Here is a 20,971-nt window from a genome sequence, read left to right on the forward strand (position 1 = left end):
GCTGGGAGCCTGGTACTATGCTGAAGGTACCAGTTATGTTCCTGGTGTCACCAAGGATGCTGAAGGCACTGTTAGGAGCCTGAGATGCTTCTTGCCATCACTGGGTTTATTAGATACAGTGGTTCCTTCTGCGGGGTCTCCACAGCCAGCAAGGAGTTGGGAGCCACAGAGCTTGTGTGGTCTCAACTTCTGCCTCGTATCGTGAAAGGTACAAGTGGGGTTTAGTAGATGTCCACCACATTAGGACCGGTGGTACTGGACTGATGGCTCTGGCAGCGTGGGATTCAGCGGAGGGGAAGTTTTGCTCACCGGGATGACCTACTTCAGAGCAGGGTTTTCCCCTCAGAACCAAACTCTATGTCATGCAAAATTTCTCCACATCCCGTGAAGTGATGAGGGGTGAGGAAAGCCAGGCATCCACAAGGATGTTCAGGCAAGAATCATACAATCTTTAAGGTTGGAAAAGACCTTCAAGATCATCAAGTCCAACCGTCAACATAACACCACCATGTCCACTAAACCATGTTCTGAAGTGCCACATCTACACGATCTTTGAACACCCCCAGGGATGGTGACTCCACCGCTTTCCTGGGCAGCCTGTTCTACTGCCTGACCACTCTTGCAGTACAGAAGTGTTTCCTAATATCCAACCTAAATGTCCTCTGCCACAACTTGAGGCCACTTCCTCTTGTCCTAGAAGGACTCTGCCAACATGAGAAAGGGGCTGCGTGAAGTGGGGAGAGCCACGATTCGGGGAATGGGCTCTGAAAGGTGTCAAGGAAAGTGGAGCCGGGACACCAGGCAGCACTTGAGAGAGAATTACCTTGACCATCAGCAAAATCGCCTGTAACCCATGGCCGTGACCCGAGCAGGCAGTGCAGCAGAGAGCTGGCTGTCCTCTCCACCCTGCCGGTATGCGTCCCCGCTGCCCGTGCTGGTCGCATCGAGCTGCATTTTTACCATCTGCGGAGTCACAGTTAAATTTGAGTCCTCTCTTACCTGCTTCTCCCCCAGGCCACGATTAATTGAGGCCAGGAGGGCAGGTAGGAGTGCTCAGACAATATTTATAAGAAGAAAGGGATGTTAATGGGTCACCAGGGCCAGACAGGGATGGGGATGGGCGTGATGGGCAGTGGGGAGACAGCGAATCTCCCTCTGGCTCTGGGGATGATTAAAACCTCAGCTTTGCGTCCAAATGAATCAAAACCATTAAATTCCTGGTGCAGGGGCTGCTGTTTCAGCGGGACCTTCTACAGTGGGAGGACAGCAGGATATTGGGATGGGGGAGGATGCCTCTGAGTTATTGGTCGTTGCAAGGCTAAGGATGGAGAGTTTTTAGGAAGATAATGTTGTCCTTTATCAGAGCTGAGCCCAGCAGCCCTGTTAGACCAGGCCTAGTTATTTAGCATTTCTCCACAGCATCCTTCATCAAGAGGGTGTGTTCAGGCTCAAGATGCTGATGATCTCAGCCACAAAGCCCAGTTTGGAGTTGAGGCACAAAAAGTGATGTACAGGGGATGACACACCAATTCCCAGCCTTTCCATGACCTATTTTCCCAACACTGGAGAGCCAGACAACGAAATCCTGACCAGTCTTTGGCATTGCGGCAATCAGAAACCAGGATAATTTCTCATGGAGAGGGGATTTGGCATCACTGCAAGGGGAGGTTCGTGCCCTGCCTTAACGATACGTCAGCGTCTGGGGACTTTTTAATCTAGTGCTTGGGTTTTATGATCCATATTACTTCTCTTTTAATTTTTATTGCCTCACTTTAATTTTTGATACGGTGTTGGAAGCACCTCGGTGGGCAGAGACGGCTCCGCTAGCACTAACTGTCACCTTGTGGCTTGACCTACATTTAAGCGAGGGGCACAGAGGAGCCCGACGCGGCCCTTTTGGCATGATGACACCCCTGCCTACATCAGCCTTGCCTGCCTGCCCGCTGCTGCGAGCTGAGGAGTTGGTTTTGCTGGTCTCCCATGCCAATGCAGCGGTGCCAAGGGGAGCAACATCTGGCTTGGTGACCCCATGGATAACCTCTTAAACTTGAGCTTGGGCAAGGAGTCACCCTGAAATGTGTGCAGCAGCAAAGCTGGGAGGAAGAGCTTGGGTCTCCTCTTGAGGTGAGGCTACACAAAACCGATGGCTGTTGGGCTTATGGTGCTGTTTGCTCTCAGCCCTGTGCTGGGCTATGCTGATCTCTCCTGGTCTTCAAGCAGAGCATGGCAGGACATGATCTCTTCCTCTGCAGGACGTCTGGTGCAGGAGGTCTCTGGTCCATGCTTGGATTCCTAGGACATCACGAGCTAAGTAAGCAGGCAAGGATTGCTGCTGCCTGGCCCTGGTTTCTTCCTCACAAAAGATCGGATGATGTTTGCTTCTCTTCTGTGTGCGTCGTCTTTGCCATAGTCTCATTTCTAGTTTACTACCCATTGCAGAGAGAAATAAAATCTTTTCTGATGTCACCCTGATACATAAAGGTAGTAAAATGTGGAAAACTATGAGGTTCCTCTGGGGAACATTACAACTCAGAAGCACAGAGCGGGTCATCCACCAGCTCCTGAGCTGGAGCCCTAAAGCCCAGTCCCCACAAGTCTGCTGGTGGCTCTTGTCTGAGAATAGCTCTGGATAAGATGTGCTGTCAGGGGAAGCAAAGGGAAGGAATTTATTTAGCTTGACTGGGAAGCTGGCACTTTCCAAGCTATATGGTGATGAGGTGACTTCTGTTAAGGAGACAGTCAGACTGGACCGGACTGGTTGGTGTGAAGGAACACCTGCCCTGAGTGTTTCCTGGGGCTCACTCCACACCAGCTGATAAACCCATGTCATTTAGGAGAGGTTTTGCTCCTTGCTGCTTTGCATTTCTGCCCGATGCTCCGGGACAGACACAAACCCCGCCGGTCTCAGGGGAGCTTTTTCACTGACTTCAACTGGCTCCATCTTCCCAAAAAGATGTGACACAACCTCCGTGTAACGGTTTATTCCTAGTGACAAGTGCACCTTCCCCAGTGACCTTTCACACCACCAAACGGAGGGAACAGGATGCTGGTCTCCTCCAAGGCAGCCCAAGAGCAGGGCTGTCAGAGCTGAGGAGCTTGTGCGCTGTTAAGAGAAATCCTCCTTGCAGTACCCGAGGGACCTGAGTGCTGGTTCAAAAGGTTGCGGAGCACTGTCAGCTCCTGTTTGGGGATACCGCGCTGAAGGGATATCCTGCCAAGAAGGTCGTAGGCTGAAACAAGCTGAATTTGAAGCGATTGTGGTTTGAAAAGATCTTCCAGGTTTGTCAGCTCCGTCAGAATTTAACTCATGTCAGGGCAACCAGGAACCTGGGGTGCACTGGATTGGGTGAGCAGCCAAGGATGGGTGTCCTTGCAGGTGACCCAGCTGGACCTCTTGCTTTCTCCAGCAAGGCAATGCTCCAGTTTATCTGCAGCAAGGGAGGAAGTGCGGGGGCCACAGGAAAAGAAGGAACAAAGACATCAACCTCAGCGTTGAGTTTACCATGGTGTATGCTGAGGCCCTCTGATGCAGCGGAGCGGTAGGGCTCCATCCATCCATCCCTTCATCCATCCATCCATCTGTCTACTCAGATAGCGTCCAGACCATGGATGTCCTTCTCCATGCGTGTGGATACATCCCTTTGCCTTCTTCTCAACAGATCTGACGTTTGCTCATGTCAACGGTAGAGCCTCCATTGACTTCCACAGCGCAGGGTGAAGCTTGCTGTCTTCCATCAGCATTTCATTTAAAACATAACCGGCTCCTGAATAGTTGCTTTAGGTTTCTTCATCAAAACACCTTGTGAAAATATTTAGAGTAGCTTTTTACCAGAAGCAGCAGAGCCTGGCAAGAACACTGGGAATGTTTCTTGGCATTGAAAAATATCCCCAACCAACCAAAAGCCAGTTTATTCCAGCGGAGCAAAAACAATCCAACAACCTCCCTTTTGTTTTGCAGTTCACAGATATTGTTATAGTCACACCTGAAGTTTTGACTGAAAATTCAGCATCATTTCTTCCCCTTTTGCCTGGGGAACTGGTGGATTTGAAGTGGCTTCATCCTTTCTGGTTCTGCCAGACCTGATTACTGCAGAACAGGTAGCATCAGTGGGTTGGGAACTGCAGCCTGCATTTCATCGCCTACCAGAAGTCCCATCCGTCAGCGGGAGCTCAATAGTTCTCCTCTAACAAAATTATTTATTTTGACCTGTCATTAAGTATATTCATGCAGCAGAGTGAAAGGTGGGAATGATCTATGCTTTGTGAGTTTTACAAGCCCATTTTGTATTTCTCTCGGTGGTAGAGGAGCGGTAAAGAGCTCTGTGCTCGCGCCTGTTATGATAAGTGAGTTTTGGAAAAGGTTTTCTGTCTGATAGTCCATCTAAAACTGTGGGGAAATGCCTTTCGAAAGACTGTTAAAACACAATTGCTCGCTGATTTACACAGTCAAGGAGCGCCTCTTTAGTCAGAGATGTGTGCCGAATAACAGCAGTTCAAGTGGTGCTTTTAATAAATAGATAATGGAATGGCATTTTATCTTCTGCTTTAATCCGTTGTACTACTGTAAGGTAGCGTATCCCTCTGATGGATTTTGAGAAAGCAGGAACGGAAAGTCAAACCACTTTCTTTGTATCTCTTTGAAGCCAAATCGGGTGCTGGTGAAAGGTGGTGGGTTCACAGTGCTTGCGATCTGGGATATTTTTTTTTGCTGTTGAGCAATGATGGATGGGTTTAGTTGCGTCACACGGGGCTCGTGTGCAGAGCACTGATGGTAGAGACGCCGAATATCTCACTTTGGAAGGGAACCTGTGAGGATCATTGAGTCCAACTCCCTGCTTCTTGCAGGACTATCTAGAACTAAACCATATGGCTAAGAGCATCGTCCAGATGCTCCTTGAACTCTGACAGGCTTCGTGTGGTGACCACTTCCCTGGGGAGCCTGTTCCAGTAACTGACCACCCTCCCAGTGAAGAACCTTTTCCTAATGTCTGGTCTGTACTTCCACTGATGCAGCTTTGTTCCATGTTATTTTTTGGCTTTGGCCATGGGGCGGTCACCTTGCTGGGTGGCAGAACTCATCCTTCACATCCCTGGCACCATGCAGGATCCCCTCCAGCCCCCAGATCCCCATGGAGTTCCATGGGAAAGCTGCAGAGGTGGCTCTCTGGGAATCTCCACTCCAAGCCCTTGGGCTTCCCTGGAGGCTCCAAGTCGCTGGGGCTGAATGCCATGAAGCTCAACAAGCAGTTGGCTGCTGGGTTAGGAAAGAAAAGGACACTTTGGGAGGCAGGAAAAGGTCATTTATCCTGTCGCTGCTCATCTGTGTTAATTCATTGTTTCCGTTGAACACCCGACACTTAGCTGCTTCATGAATGAATCTAGTGTTTGTGCCTCCAAAAACAACTTGGTCTGGTGAAAAATAAGAGCTGCTTTCACCTCCTGTCTGGTCTGCTGTGCTTTTTTCCCCCCTTTCTTTCCTTCCGCTCGCATCCCTCCTGCCTGGGCAGCAGTCTGGATTGTCCCTGTGGAGTGGAGCTGGAGCCCAGGAGCTGGAATCACAGAATGGTTTGGGTTGGAAGGGACCTTTCAAGGCCGTCCAGTCCAACCCCCTGCAAGGAGCAGGGACATCTCCAACCAGATCAGGTTGCTCAGAGCCCTGGCCAACCTGGCCTTGAACGTTTCCAGGGATGGAGCATCCACCACCTCTCTGGGCAACCTGTGCCAGTGTTCCACCACACTCAGCATAAACAATTTCAGCCCAAGGGCTGCTCTGTGAGCACAGATGACCCCTGCATGGGCAAGGTTTGCTAGGCTGCGGTCACAGCAGCTCTCACAAGCCAAAGGGGACGGGAAAGATTAAAGGAGAGGTTTGGAGATGGGAAGTAACTCAGCTGCACAATGGGAGGGACGTCAAGGCAGAAGGGAGATCCAGGTAGACCTGGGAGGCTTTGAGTAGGGGACGGTGGGGCTGGAGGGTGACCCAGCTGCTGTGATGGGACTGAGAGGTTGCTCAGCTGTGGCAGCTCTGGCCAGCAAACTGTCTTCCAGCGATGGTCCAGGTGTGAAAGGGCAGATGGAGTGGAGGAGCGGTCTCTGCTGAATGATAGCTGGTCTCCTAATGCAGCTCAGCAGCTGGGATTGAGGAGAGCTGGCACCACGTCAACAGCGAGCTCTCCGAGGACCATCTGTGAGCGAAGGGCAATGAGAACAATTACCAGCCAGAGGAAAAAAAGCACTGAGAGAGCGGCTGGAAAAAGCTGGGGAGGAGGCATAGAGCCAAGCAGAGGCAGAGGAAAGGGGACGGTACCATCTCTAACCGAACGAGCGGCCAGGGAAAGTACACTGGATGTTTCTGATCTTCCTGTCTTTTTAAGGAAGCAGCCATGTCCATGAGAAAATGCCCATCGGGTTGGGTCTGTAAAACTTGCTGCCACAAGATGCTTCCGACGTTGGGAACCTCGCACTCAAATAAGGCTTGGATGTTGTTTGGGAATGGCAAAGGAAGCAAAAGCTGTAAATTAGCAGGAAGACCTGAGATTTGGAATGGGGATTACACCTCCTTATTCAAAGTTTAAAACAACCTTGAGCTGGTTGGAGTTGGGAGAGCACCTTCCTGGAGGCACAGCTGGGGTTCGGTGCATCAGCCTGTCACTGTTGGGCTGTTCAGGGCAATTGGTGGACCCTGGATTTGACCGAAAACCATAATGCCAGGCTGCTTGGGCTCTTCAGATCAGTGCTGGCCTTGACCACGAAGCTTCGCTCCCAGGAATCCTGCCAGCGGGGAGAGCAGCTTTGAAGCTCTTCCCAGGGTGGAGAAGAAACCAAGAAAAGAGCAAATATTTCCTAAGAATAATCTGGCTGGTCCACGTGGTGCTCCCAAAAAGGCCGGTGAGACTTCGCAGCACTGAGGAAGGCTGTAAAACAGGCAAGTGGAGTAATCAAAGTAGAAGGTGATTAAAACCCACGTGAAACAGCAGGAGGGATGGTCTTAAGGGAAGGAGAAAGTCTGGCAGGGCTCCACAGGGGAGGGTAAGCACAGGGAGGCTGGAAATTAAAACAGGGCGATAATGAAGGTCAAGCATATCTCCAAGGCTTTGGGAAGTAGGAGTAACGCTGACTCTGAGCTGCAGCAGCTGCTTCTCCAGGAAAGGCGAATGGAAGGGAAATGTCAATTTGTTAAATGTGTAGAAATAAATTGGTGTATAAACCTGTGACATTTGTTTTCCTGGTCTGAAGGTGAGAGCTGTGGTTGAGCCCAGTTAGACTGATGTTAACAAGGTTTGCGGAGTTTTTGCATTTTTTTAATCCAGCCTTCCTTTTGGACAGCCCTGCTTATAAACTCTCCTCTGTAAAGTGTCCCAGTGAAATAAAAGGTGGGTTGAAGCTGGAGACACTGAAGGAGGTGCTGCTTTTCTGAGTTCTCACTTAGTCTCTTGGTGCCTCTTTTCTCCTACAGCCTGGCAGCGCTGAGGAGGGCGAGGGTATTTGAAGGGATTAGAGAGCAGAGCAGAGATGGACTGACTGGGTCACCTTATCCCAGGCATCTCTAGTTCATCCATGTCACCCCAACCCTGACCTGGCTTAGGCAGGCCACCATGCTGTCCCCACCGCGAGCAGAACGACACGCTGTCTTTGAGGTGGTGGAGGAATACACACTGCTGTCGCCAGCCAATGGGTTTTGGAGGCAGGAGAAGGAAGATGCTGCACCAGTTTTTGGTTCCCAGTCCTCTGCTGAGCTTTCTGACTGCACCCACAGACTTTCTAGCTTGAGCAGCCTCCAGGAGTGGGTTGTGTAGGTGTGACTTGGTGTTTGAACAGGTTGGTCTTGGTGTTGAAATGTCTTGGAAGTGCCCTCACACCTGGCTGTGGTTGTGGTTGATGGGGAGCAGCTCTGGTCCATGCAGATCTGCCATGGGATCTCTCTGCCCTTCTCCAGGGAGCCAGCACAACCACCACCTTTGCCAATATTTGGGTGCAGGGCATAACTCCCAGCTAACATGGCCACCCCACCACTGACACGGAGAGTGCAGGGCTGAGCTATCATCACTTCCATGGCGAGCTGAGCGTCACCCAAGTGGAAAAGCCCTTAGCAGGTCCAAGTGCTGCAAAATAGCTTTTCGATGTAGAGTGCATCTCTGGTGATTACGCTCCCCAAAGCGACTTCTTTTCACTTACAGCATCTTGACCTAAAGACCTGTCCCGGCAGGAGAAGATCAGGTAGAAATCATGGTGCTCCCCTGCTTCTGTAAAGCTCCTGATTGCCTTTTTGTTTCTTTGCTGACATTCTCTGTTCCCATTATCTCATGATGAGGGAATTTTTTAAATAAGTAGGTTTGGGAACGGCAAGGCCGTGGAGATAAGAGCCGTCTCCTGCGCGTGGAGATTCATTACCTGCTCCCAGCTAAGCCAGGAGAGAAGCGAGATAGCTTTTTTCCTTTTTGTTAATAAAAAAAAATGCAACACTAGGAATTTTTTAAAAATCAAATTAAAGCACAGAAGGACTTGAGAAAGTGAGAAAGCTGCAAACTTGTGCTGGGGCAAAAAGGACTTATTAAAATACAAATTATTTAGGAGAACAAACTGGAATGCCATTACACGAAGTGTCACCGACTCATTTTCATTTCACTGAGTCCAGCCTGGGGTTTGGCTGCACATGATAAATGAGTCCGTCCTACTCCTCCTTCTCCTTTTTTTTTTTTTTTTTTTTTAATATGTGGGGGGGGGAAATATGCAATTACAATTCCAACCTGTTGAAAAGTCAAGTTCTGCTGGAGTGATCAGAGCTGAATCTTTTGGGAGCACCTGTGGGGACCTGGGCACTCACTGCCTGCTGGGATTTGGGGTGCAGCCTTAGCGAGCTGGACCCTCCCGGGGCCAAATCCTGTCCCTCTTGGGCGAGTGCACTGACTCTGCAGCAGCACCCGGGTCTTGGACATCTCCCTAAATGTGAAATCTTGGGTCCCACCCATCTGCTTAAATCTGGGCAGCTGGCTGAGCCCCTGGGGTCCCTGTTGATGAATTGGGGAGGGTGCTGCAACGGGGTGCCCGCACCAAGCCTGGCACAGCCCCTGCTTACGCAGCAACACCTGGTCACGGTGCCAACCTGCCCGATTCGCTGGCTGAGTAAGGGTTTTAAGACAAGGAGCCTTTGTCCACTGTGGTTATTTGATTTTTTTTTTTCCCCCTTTCTTTTCTAAATAATTTGCTCTGGCTGCACCGTCTCAGGCTTGGCTGCTGAGGGGGGATGTTCTGCTTCGTCAAGCGTTAATTGTGGCTGAGGAAAAACACTGTGGCTGAGCAGGGAGCTGGGGTGGGGGTGAGGAGGAAGGTGAGAGCAGAGGTAGTATCTTTTTTGGAGGGATGGAGTGCTTCTGATTGTGTTACACTCCTCGCCCTGGCTGCTCTCAGATGCGGAGCCAGGGAGGAGGAGGAGGTGGGAGGCAAGCAAGGCACCGGGCAGCGCAGCTGTTCCCTGGCACGGCTTTCACCCGCTGAGGACTTTGTGCAAAGCAGGGATGCTAAAAGGCACACACTGTGCGTCCTGCTTCCCCATTAGCGCAGGGACACGGGAACAAAGTGCTGGAGGGCAGCCGCAGGGATTGGGGTGCTGCCGGTTTTGGTCCATCCTTTCTGATAAACCCAGGCGAGACAGAAGAGGCAACCAAAATGGGCAGCCCTTTGGGGAGACATGGTCTGGCAGCTTGGGTGATGGGAGCAGCAGCGGGCAAGACAATCTTGGGTTCAAGGACTGTGGCTGGTGCCCACCGTATCTTCCCAGTAGCATTCACAGCTAAGACCTTAGATGGTCTTTTTTGGATGAGTGCCACCAAATTTTTACCTTGCACCTAGGCAGCGGAGTAAAGTGGCTGCAGCTTCCTTGAGGAAGGCTCCACCATCAGTATGGATCAGCTCACCAAAACTGCGTGTGGTGAGATTCAGTGATTTTTAAGAACTGGCTTTTTTTTTTTTTCCCCAAATAGGAAACATTTTGAAATGTCTACTGTTAGAAAATGGCTTATCTCTTGAATTCACCTTCAGCAATAACAATGTATTCTAATCCTCTGCTCAGGTGTTGATGGATGGGGCCTGTTTGGGTTAAACATCTGGGATTTGAATTGTTGACCCTGTTCTGTCCGTGAAGCAAGAATGATCAGAGGAGCCTTTGAGGAACTTTGTGAACAGCAAGTTCTCCATCACTGGTTAGTGGCAAACTAGTGAAATGGAAACGTGAGGCCAGGGGAGTGGGGTGCCCTTAGCCAGAGTTCATCTCCCATGGTGAATTCTGAAGATTTAGGACGCATGCAGTGGTAAGAAGCCCTCTGCAAATCCTAGCAGATGGGAAAAATAGAGTGGAGACTAAGTTCTTCCTTGAGTAGCTTTCAGGAGGACAAAAAGACATGAGGACAAAAAAAAAATGCATGCTTTTCTGTAAGTTTTTTTCCCAGAGACCTCCACTAGATTGGTGCATCTAGAGCTGAGTAAGCCTTTGGGCTTGGCTTAGGCTGGGGTTAGGGAGCAAATCTCTCCTTGGGGTCCTCCCTAGGAGATGCTACAGTCACTGCTGTGTGAGACCCTCCTCCTCATCCTTGCTGCCCTAGGAGTGTGTGCTCTCCCTTCAATTCAAGGGCTGAGAGAGCAGGGATGGAGGGACATCCCCAGGGACCTTCTCAACCTCTTTTGTATGCCTGGTGTGGGCTTTCTTGGTTCTTGAGACAGAGAGGTTTCCCCTAATTTCTTTCATGGTTGAACAGGTCTGGTCCCTTCCAAGGCAACTGCAGAAGCAGCAGCAGAAGGGCAGATACCAAACTGCCCTTCCAGACCCAGGAGAAGACACAAAGGAAGGTTGAGCAGGGATGAGCCTGCTCCTGTGACCTGGCTTGCTGTGCCCAAATTGCTAAGGAACCTGTCTCTTGTCCCTGCAGTGCCCTGAAGACCAAAGATATGGACCAGCCTTTGGGATTTGAGAGGGAGGAGCGCGCCTTATCCAATGAGCGTGCACTCTCCTCTGCCCTTCAGGGCCATCTTCTGCTCTAAACTTGGAGAAAAGCGGTCTCCCATGAGTTTCCTGAGCCCCACATCTCATCTCCAGGGTTCACCCAAGCAAGAGATGGATGTTGGCTGGCCATGCCCAGGACGAGTAACTCTTCCCACACACTGCTGCCTGCAGGGATCCTCTCTTCTGTGCCTGGCACCCCTGCACTTGCCTTCAAGGTGTCGCTGGGGTGTTCGTCCCTGCATTAAGTGTTGTGTTTTCCCAAGGGGCAGCTAAGGCTCAGGGATAGGAAAAGCCCAGATGGAAGTATTCCTGTTATGAAAAAGCTGGATCAAGCTTTTAATTGATTTCCTCACGGTCACAGAGGTCAGCATCTGAATTAAGCCCTGTGAGGAGCACAGAAAGGCCTAGTCTGGCTCATGTGTCCTCTCCTAGGCAATGACCAACCCCAGGTGCTGCAAAATCCTGTGGTATGGAGCCCACCGATTCTGACCTCTCTTACCCCATGTTCCAGTTCACCTCCTGATTTCCTGTTCCAAGATTCTTCCTCAGAGATGTTGGTGTGTGTAACATCCAACCTTCTGCTCTCTGTGTCTCTCTGCAGGGATGTGGTCACCACCACCACCACCTGCCACCGTGTCATCTCCCAATTTCTGCATCAATTCTCGACATCCCACCTGTTTTTTCACTGACTGTCCCCTTCTCCTCGTCCTCTGAGGTGACGGGGAGTGATGACCCCAGCCAGATGCTTGGCTGCCATCATCTCCGCGCTGCTCAGATGGCTTGGCCTCTCCTGTTTGTGTAGCACATAGCTGATTTATCAGCAGCGATGTTCTATTTGCTTCCAGATAAGAAAATGCTGAATATCGGGGCTGGGATTCTGAAATCCCCCTGGAAACAGTCCGATTCCCCTCTGACAGCTATTTGTTGCCATCAGCTCTGAATCCCCTGCACGTGCGCTTTATTCTTATAAGACAGCGCTCGTTTTTTTAATCAGCACACCATGTCGTGGCAAATCAAGCGCTGTACAAAAGCCTATGTATATGATCTCTAGGCAATTATCTTTATTAACCAAACTTGTAATCTCCTCAAAGAACAAAATCAGCTTTGTGTGACATGATGTGTTTGCTGCAGAACCTCTCTAATGAGCATTAACTGTATTCCCAGCCTTTAATTCCTCTTCTGGTTGATTCTCAGGAGGGTTCCTATTATTTTACCCATGATTGATGGAAGACAAGCCAACCTGTTCATCAGGCCGTCCCGCTTGTCCCTTCTGCAGATCAGTGCGGCATTTGCGTGCTTCCAGCCGTCTGGATCTTCCCTGATATTCCAAGATTTATTAAAAATTAATGTCAGCGGGCCAGAGAGCTTCTCAGCCAGCTGTTGGAAGGCTCCTGGGAGCAAGTTATCCAGGCCTGCTGATTTAAACTTGTTTATCGCTAGTAGATGCTGTTTAACAACCTGCTTGGTTACTAATGGACTGGAAAGTACTTCATCCTCCTCATGTGATACAAGCATCTCACCCTGCTTCTTTCCAAACGCAGAGCAGAAATATTGATTGAGCACTTCTTTCCATTTCTGCATCATTACTTTTCTCCCCATCTGAGGCTGCGCTACTGATTTATACAAAGGCATTATAATATTTCCAGGATTATTCACTGTCCCTTTCCATATGTAGCCAAACATCTTGTTAGCTTTGTGGCTGCGGCTGTGCACAGAGCAGAGGTCTCCACCATGGTGTCTCCGTTGCTAGGAGGTCCCTTCCTTCGTTCGACACAGTTTAGGATCCTGGAAGGTGCCTGAGGAGCTGAAATTCCTCTCTCTGCCCTGCATCACTTTGCATTTATTAAGGAGTTATTAATTTGCTGGCTCTTGTCCATCTGTTTGGGCTGCTGACCTGTTGGGCTCCATCCAAGAGCTCCAAAACCATCAGACCCCTCAGCCCTTCCACAGAGGATGAGACTTGTCTCCAAAACCTTCAGATTTTTTTAAGTCATGAACATTCTACATCTTAACATATCTGTTAGTCGTAGTTCAGCCCCGCTCGGGACCAGAGTGCGCAGTCTCTCTCTCACTCCTCCCACCCTCCGAGGGAACAGGGGGAGATAATACAAGAAAAACCGCTCGAGGTTTGAGATAAGGACAGGGAGAAAATCCTTAAAGTTACCGTCACGGGCAAAACAGACTCCACTTGGGGAAAATTATTCATTTATTACTAAAACCAGAGCAGGAGAATGAGACAAGGAACAAGATAACCTCCCCCCACCCCTCCCTCTTCCCAAGCTTAACATTATCTCTGCCTCCTTCCCCCCTGAGAGGCAGAGGGGGGAAGAGGGAATGGGGGTCGTGGTCAGTTCATCACACGTTGTTTTATGCTGCTGTGTCATCGTCGGGGGAAGAACTCCTCACATTCCTCCCCTGCTCCTTCGTGGGGTCCCACCCACGGGCCACAGTCCTGCGTGAAACTGCTCCGGCGTGGGTCATCTCTTCCACGGGGTGCAGTCCCTCCAGAACGGCTGCCCCAGCGGGCCCTCCACGGGCCACAGCCGCCTTCAGGCCTTCACCTGCTCCAGCGTGGGGTCCTCCACGGGCTGCAGGTGGATCTCTGCCCCTCTGTGGGCCTCCCCGGGCTGCAGGGGGACAACCTGCTCCACCATGGTCATCACCACAGGCTTCAGGGGAATCTTGGCCAGGAGTGACGTTACTCCTCCCCCTCCTTCTTCACTGACCTTGGCGTCTGCAGCCGCTCCTCTCACCAGAAATTCTTCACAACAGGCAGGCAGATGCCTCTGAGGGTCTCTTCACATCTCATCTCCTCTCCACTTCTTGCAGCCGGGCCGGGCTGAGTTGGGTGATGCTCTGATCCACTTCCAGCCCTTTGCTGATTCAGCAAAGTGGGAGGTGATGAGAGGACTCTGACCTGCAATTCCTGCTCATGCTCTGGGGCAGCGCCCGAGGATGCCCAGGTAATGGGACAGCCCATCCACAGCATGGCAGCGTCATGTGAGGCTGTTAATATATTTGATTGATCAGAATTTATTCTTACATTGTCCCCATTCCTACCACTCACCTTGGCAAGTGTGTCGTAGGACCACACGTAGCTGTCATCATTTAATCTATATTAAAGAGTTTATCGTATAAATACCTTTTCTCCTACTATGAGTCCAATCTCCTGCTCTTCAGAGGGCAATCCAGTTACACATGATGGGCTCAAGATATGAGGATCATGTTTTGGGGTTTGGTGTTTTTTTTTTCCTGTAAGTTTGTTGTATTTTGCTTTTTTCTTGGTTGAGCATAGGAAAGTGCGGTCTGGTGGTGAAGTCTGGGGGTATGGAGGGTGGGCATGAGGAGGTGGGCAGACAGCCTCTTCTCTTCCTTCAGAGAAGATGGAGTTGTGCAAGCTTCTCCTGAGCACCGCTCACTGCTGGCATTTCCCCCTCCGGCTTTCCCCAGCATGGAGAGAGGGGAAGCTTGGGGTTGAGTGGACCTGGCAGGGGAGGGAGACCACAGGGTCCAGCTTTTAATCAGTGCAAGCCTCAACCCACCTGTCCATGGCTTTTCTCCTGAGCACTCTCCATCCCCTGGTCCAGCTCCCCACAGCCATATCCGCTGCCGGCAGAGATGCGTAGCCCAGTTGTGAGATGCTATGCAAGGGAGACGCTCACAGCTCTCATCCTTGCTCATGGGATCGTAGCCTTCAAGTCTTCACTTTAGCAGAAAAAGGCTTGGTTTGATGAGATGCTCAGAATATAGAGCTAGAGACATACTGGAGATAAAAAAAAAAATATGGAAAAGATGCAGATTTTTTTTATATTGTGACTGATAAACTGCTAGAAACACTTGCCAAGATCAGGGCAAGACCTCCTTGATTTGAAATCTTTCAGCCATGATTGCCTCTGCTTCTAAATGCTGGAGGGCAGGCAGGAACAAGGGGCTTGCTGCAGAAATTACTGGATGAAGTGTTTTATTTTATATGAAGCTGGAAGGCGTAATATATGATCGTAACAGTCCCTGTTGCCTGAAAATACCGGTACAAAATAAACCTTTGTTTTGTGGCTTAGATTTCCTATGAAGTGTGGTCTGGAATTCGTGAATAGAGTTAGCATGGATGTTAAAATCTGGAAAGATGGAGTGAATGTTAGGCAAAGGAGGAAAAATGTTCGGCTGTAAAGTTTGGGACAGCAAGGGATGAGGATGCTGGGGGAGCAAAGATGCAAGCTGTGAAGGAAAATGCTCTTGCACCCACTAAAGGGAGGTTGATTGGTTGTGTTCAATATTGTGTGTAGCTCAGGTCCTCCCTCCTGAGCGCGGCGTGAAAGCAGAGGAAATAAAAGCTTGTCTTTTGCTAAGGAAAAGAATGACCCACGATGTCAATTTTTCTGCGGGAAGAACGACTGAATTCAGTGTTTTCTTTTCTCACTCCATCCTGCTGCAACACTTTGCTGTGCGGCTGGGCAGGCCGGCGAGCAGATAATGAATCTGCTGAAATGTGGTTATTGATATAGCTGAGATCATTATACCTAAGGCTCTTGTGAGCTTTCCCATCTAAAGGGGCATTTTTCAGAAGGCTGCGGTCATGACATAAACAGTCTCATTTCGTATGAAATCTCAGCTGGCGAAGTCCTCAGCCTGGGAGCATTTTTTAAATACGTTATCAGGAAGGTAAATCAGGTCAGCCACTTTTTTTTTTTTTTTCCCCAATAAGAGAAGTGAAATGGTTCATTTGCCTCTCATTATTAATGTGATGTTCTGCGAGGAGCTGTGGCCTGATCCACAGCTTTTGAAAGCAAATGAGGTTGTTTCCACTTACATCAGGGAGCTTCTGCTAAATTTCTTATTCCTGGATAAGGATAACTTTCTAAATCGGGAAATGAAAGCAAGTGGTCTGGGCAGACGGTTATCAATGCCCAGAGGCTGGCATGCTGGTTATGATGGCCAATTTGCTCGGTTGCCCATCCATGGGTGAGATGGTGCGAGCAGACCCAGCAAGGAGTCATGGCTCATTTTGTCTGAGAGCAAAGCAAAAATAACCCGTCGAGAAATTACCAGGCAGGGAACGCATTTCAGAAGCCGCGTGTAGCAATTAGGCGGGGCTGTGATTTGTGCGAGGAAGTTTGAAGTGATTGCAGTGGAAGTCAGGTTAAAGTTTGCAGTCATCACTCGGGTCTGGGTCTTTGTGGACACTCTCCACCGCCTCCCACAGATCGTAGTTGTGTTTAGGTTTTTTTTTACTATCTATTCCAAGTTTGCTCTGGGGTGCTAGGAATGGGTTTTTTTGGCATTAAGGGTGGCAAAACATCTAAAGGAGATCTTCAGAAGCCCCATGTGGTCTGAACTCCACTGGAGGTCTTCATCTCACCCAGCCTTGGTTGCCCTGGCGTGGGCCAGGTGCCTCCAATAAAACTCTGCACCAACCCATCAAGCTCTGCAAAGTGGGTCTCAATCCACATCGTGTCTTTGGTTATTAACATCCACTTGTGGTTAGGATTCATCCTACGATCATTTAGTTTTAGTTGCCCTCGCCCAGTCTCAGCCCTGCACAAACGCTTGCTGAAGCAGACTCAAAAATCTTTCCTGGTGAAGATGAATGGAGGACTGAAGGATTAAAACCAAGTGACCTGGCTACTGCCTTCAGGCATGTGTTGCCTAACCAAGTAAACTCTGCTCTGGTGAGACCCCCCTGCAGCGCTGCGTCCAGCTCTGGAGCCCCCAACATCAGAAGGACGTGGGGCTGTTGGAGAGGGTCCAGAGGAGGCCACGCAGATGCTGAGAGGGCTGGAGCAGCTCTGCTGTGAGGCCAGGCTGAGAGAGCTGGGGCTGTTCAGCCTGGAGAAGAGGAGGCTCCGGGGAGACCTTAGAGCGGCCTTCCAGTGCCTAAAGGGGGCTGCAGGAAAGGTGGGGAGAGGCTGTTCAGTAGGGCCTGTTGTGATAGGACAAGGGCTGATGGTTTTAAAATAGAAGAGAGTAGATTCAGACTGGATATAAGGAAGAATTTTTTTTACGCTGAGGGTGGTGAGGCACAGGCCCAGGTTGCCCAGAGAGGGGGTGGATGCCCCATCCCTGGAAACATTCCAGGCCAGGTTAGCCGGGGCTCTGAGCAACCTGATCTGGTTGGAGATGTCCCTGCTCCTTGCAGGGGGTTTGGACTGGGTGGGCTTTAAAGGTGCCTTCCAACCCAAACTATTCTATGACTCTATGATCAAGTATTTAGATAGGCCTGGATTAAAGGAGGAAGATGTGCATGCACTCCATTTGCAATGCATGCTCTGAGGAGAGGGAGCTGGTCTCATTCCCTCCTTGCTGGTGGCTTCAGGGACGAGATGAGGTTTCTGGCCCCTGATCTTCAGCACTGGGAATGGCCATTATCTCAGATGAGCTGGCTACGGCTTCATTTCGGGAGATGGAGGAAGATTTAATGTGTTTAGCCTTACAGCACCTCTCCAGTGCCATGCCACCAGGCCTTCCACATCCTAATCTTTCACCCTTGGAGATCATCTTTCTCTCCCACTGAGCAAGAGATTGCACGAGCAGCAGCTCTGCCCAGCTTCATCTTTCATTAGACTGGGAATAAGGCCCAGTAGGGAAAGGTAAATGTTTTCCAAGCAAAATACAGATTCACATCAAAGTTTTTGCAGAAGTTTTGCCACATTATAGCTAACGTGGGATCGTTCTCATGCCCTTGTGGCACTGTGAAGCTGCAAATGAGCAAAAGAGACTGGGAGCTGTGGATCAAGAAGGACCAGGAGCTGTGGGGCCAGCTTGAGCTGGAGGTGACTGCATTTGCAGAGCTGGTAGCAGTTGTACATGTACACACACACCCTGTACACCCATACGATATCTTGGCTACCTCCAGCCCTGCTCCTCTGTAGAAATCAAGCTGTGTTTTCTTTCTCAAGGAAATCTCTGGGTAGCATAAATGACCATGTTTCCATTGAAGACGCAGGTGCCTCATTGGGTTCCACCGTCCACGTTAGGCAAAGCACTGGAGATCCCTTAGGATTGATCTGGATTATGACCGTTAAGGTTTCAGATATGAAATCACTGAGACTTTGGCAAGATTGTTTTAGCAAAGCACTTAAGTGACCTTGTTTCTCATTGATTTGCTTTAGAGCTTTTTTTTTTATTTTATTTTTTTGATAGGAATATTGTGATGGCAGTTTTGCAGGTACACATAGCCTAGACCAGCGAATCTCCCCAGTCTGTGGCATGGGGTAACTGGTAATTCAGCCTCTTGCTGGAAACTGCTCCTTCTCTGTAGAGCATGAGGCTGCTAGCAACAAAACCCCTTTCACGACTCACCCATTCACCCTTTCCCAGTGTCCACAATTAGATTTTAAAGATGAAAAACCAGCAGCTCCTACCTGAGCCATGAGCATAGAGACCTTCTAAAACCAGACAGGTCGTTTCCCCATCCTGCTTTCTCCTGACCTGGTGGTACCCCAGCAATGAGGGTGTGCGTCAAGGTTGTGGGCTCACATCTCTTCCTTCCACTGACTCTGTCACCTTTAGAATAAGGACAACATTTGGAAGCACTTAGGCAAGGCTTAACTTTATTGCCTGAAGAGACGTGTTGAAGTTAACGGGGATATGCACCATAGCAAACGGAAACACGTGCGAGTGTGTGGGATAGGCACCTCGGAGAAAACCTCACCGGGTTTTTCCAAGTTTCCCATTTGCAAGCAGTTTCTTGTGAGATTTGAAGGGGGAAATACGTTGCTGGGTTTTATTTCTTACCAAAATTAACCTGGAAAAAAATAATCTTTTTTTTTACCAACAGGTTTTGGCAATGAAATAGGGATGTTTGAGGAAGAAAATTATTTTCCTTTGAAAAATGTGACTGGTGCAGCAAATCTTGTTGCAGATCTTTTTCCTTTGGCTCTCAGAGAGCTGGGCTCACTGAGGCTGAATATTGGGCTCCAACTAGCCACAGTTTAAAACCAGCCTGAAAAAACTCAGTTTCAAAAGGAAAAATTGCAAAAATTCACAAAACACTTGTGCCAGTTTATTCTTTAAAAAAAAAAAAAAAAGCTGTAGAAAACAAAACTTTGTCAACATTAATTTTGCCCCTGAAAATCTCTAAATTTGATGATCATTTATTTTTCTGATTGCACAGGCATCCTTTAAGTACTCTTTCTTCTGGAAAGCTTTCAGTTCAATGTACTTGTAATTACAGTTTTTCTGACCTGGGATAAGCAATCATTACAACCTTTTATATTTTTTTTTTTTACTAGAAGTTTCCTGTTGTGCTTGTGAACCAAGGTGAGGTCTGGCACAACCATTTCTTCTCTTCTTTTGCCTGATTTCACACCCTGTTAGAAGTAGTTTAGCCTCTCTTCGTCTCTAGCCTAGGAGACTTGTTTGTCACTCTGTTAACGGCGACCAAAAACTGGAAACCAATTTCACATGGAAAATGGGAAATAATTTCCAGTGTTCAATGGGGAGCTATTGGTCTGCAGTGGTTTTGGACTCAAAGTCATTGCTGAGATACTTCAGTTGTCACTGTCCTCCCACCCTCCCAAATATTCTTCTGTATGAAAATGTTGGGTTGGGCTTGCAGGAATTTGGGGATATTTTTAATCATAGAATCATTTAGGTTGGAAAGTCCAGCCATTGACCTAACACTGCCAAGTCCACCACTGGTTTAGTGATGTCCCTAAGCGCCATGTCTACATGTCTTTTAAATACCTCCAGGGATGGTTCCAGTGCTTGACAACCCTTCTGTTGAAGAAATTTTTCCTAATACCCAGTCTAAACCTCCCCTGGTGCAGCTTGAGGCCATTTCTTCTCATGCTATCACTTTTTACTTTGTAGAGGAGACCGACCTTTCAGTACCTAAAGGGGGCTACAGGAAAGACGGGGAGAGACTGTTCAGCAGGGCCTGTTGTGATAGGACGAGGGGTAATGGTTTCAAAATAGAGGGAGGCAGATTTAGATTAGATATCAGGAAAAAAATTTTTACACTGAGGGTGGTAGAACACTGGCGCAGGTTGCTCAGAGAGGTGGTGGGTGCCCCATCCCTGGAAACATTCCAGGCCAGGTTGGATGGGGCTGTGAGCAACTTGATCTGGTTGGAGATGTCCCTGCTTCTTGCAGGGGGCTTGGACTGGATGGGCTTTGAAGGTGCTTTCCAACCCAAACCATTCTATGAGTCTATGATTCTGACCCTCACCTCGCTACACCCTCCTTTCAGGTTGTTGTAGAAAGCAATAAGATCTCTTCTGAGCCTCCTCTTGTCCAGAATAAACAACTCCAGTTCCGTCAGCCACTCCTCGTAAGACTTGTGCTACAGACCCTTCATCAGCTTTGTTACCCTTCTGTGGACACACTCCAGGACCTCAATGGTGACATTTCCATAAAACCATCTTGGGAAATAGCACCATGAACAATGTGCTTTGGCAGCATGGGGTGGACATAATTGCTTCTTTGACAGTTGGCTTTGGTGGATTGATGGGAGCGCACCATTTTTATGGTGAAAAAAAAGCAGGTTTTGTGAGAAATTAAGAGTCGCTTGGTTTTGTGCTTGGGGTGCGGGTGGATGGGTTGGGTGGGTGCTCCTATCCTATGTGAATGCAGGCTGTGGGAGTACCAGGAAAAGCAGTGGGTGGCAACTGGTGTTCCTCTCCACGCTGGCTTGGCAGTCGCTGGATGCTGCCCAAGTTTTGCTTTGCCCTTATCTGGGGCCAGACACATTGTTCGCACCGACTTCATTTACTGATTTACCTAGACACTCCTTAGAAACCCAGTAGTCAGAGGAGTTCCAGATAGTGGTTTGGGTGTGGAGATGGAAGCAGCATTTTTTTTTTCCCCTACAGACCAAGAAAGTGTGTAATAAAAGTTTCAAAACTAACCATTTTGAAGAGCACAGAGCTCTTCCAAGCCGTGTCTGGGAGTGCCAGGTTGCCCCAGGCTATCTTACACTTGATTTTGCCTCGTGCTTCAGAAAGATTTCCCTTGTATAAACAATTTTTGTTGTGATTT

This window comes from Chlamydotis macqueenii, chromosome Z (genome assembly GCF_036417535.1).
Source record: "Chlamydotis macqueenii isolate bChlMac1 chromosome Z, bChlMac1.mat, whole genome shotgun sequence".
Classification (NCBI taxonomy): Eukaryota; Metazoa; Chordata; class Aves; order Otidiformes; family Otididae; genus Chlamydotis; species Chlamydotis macqueenii.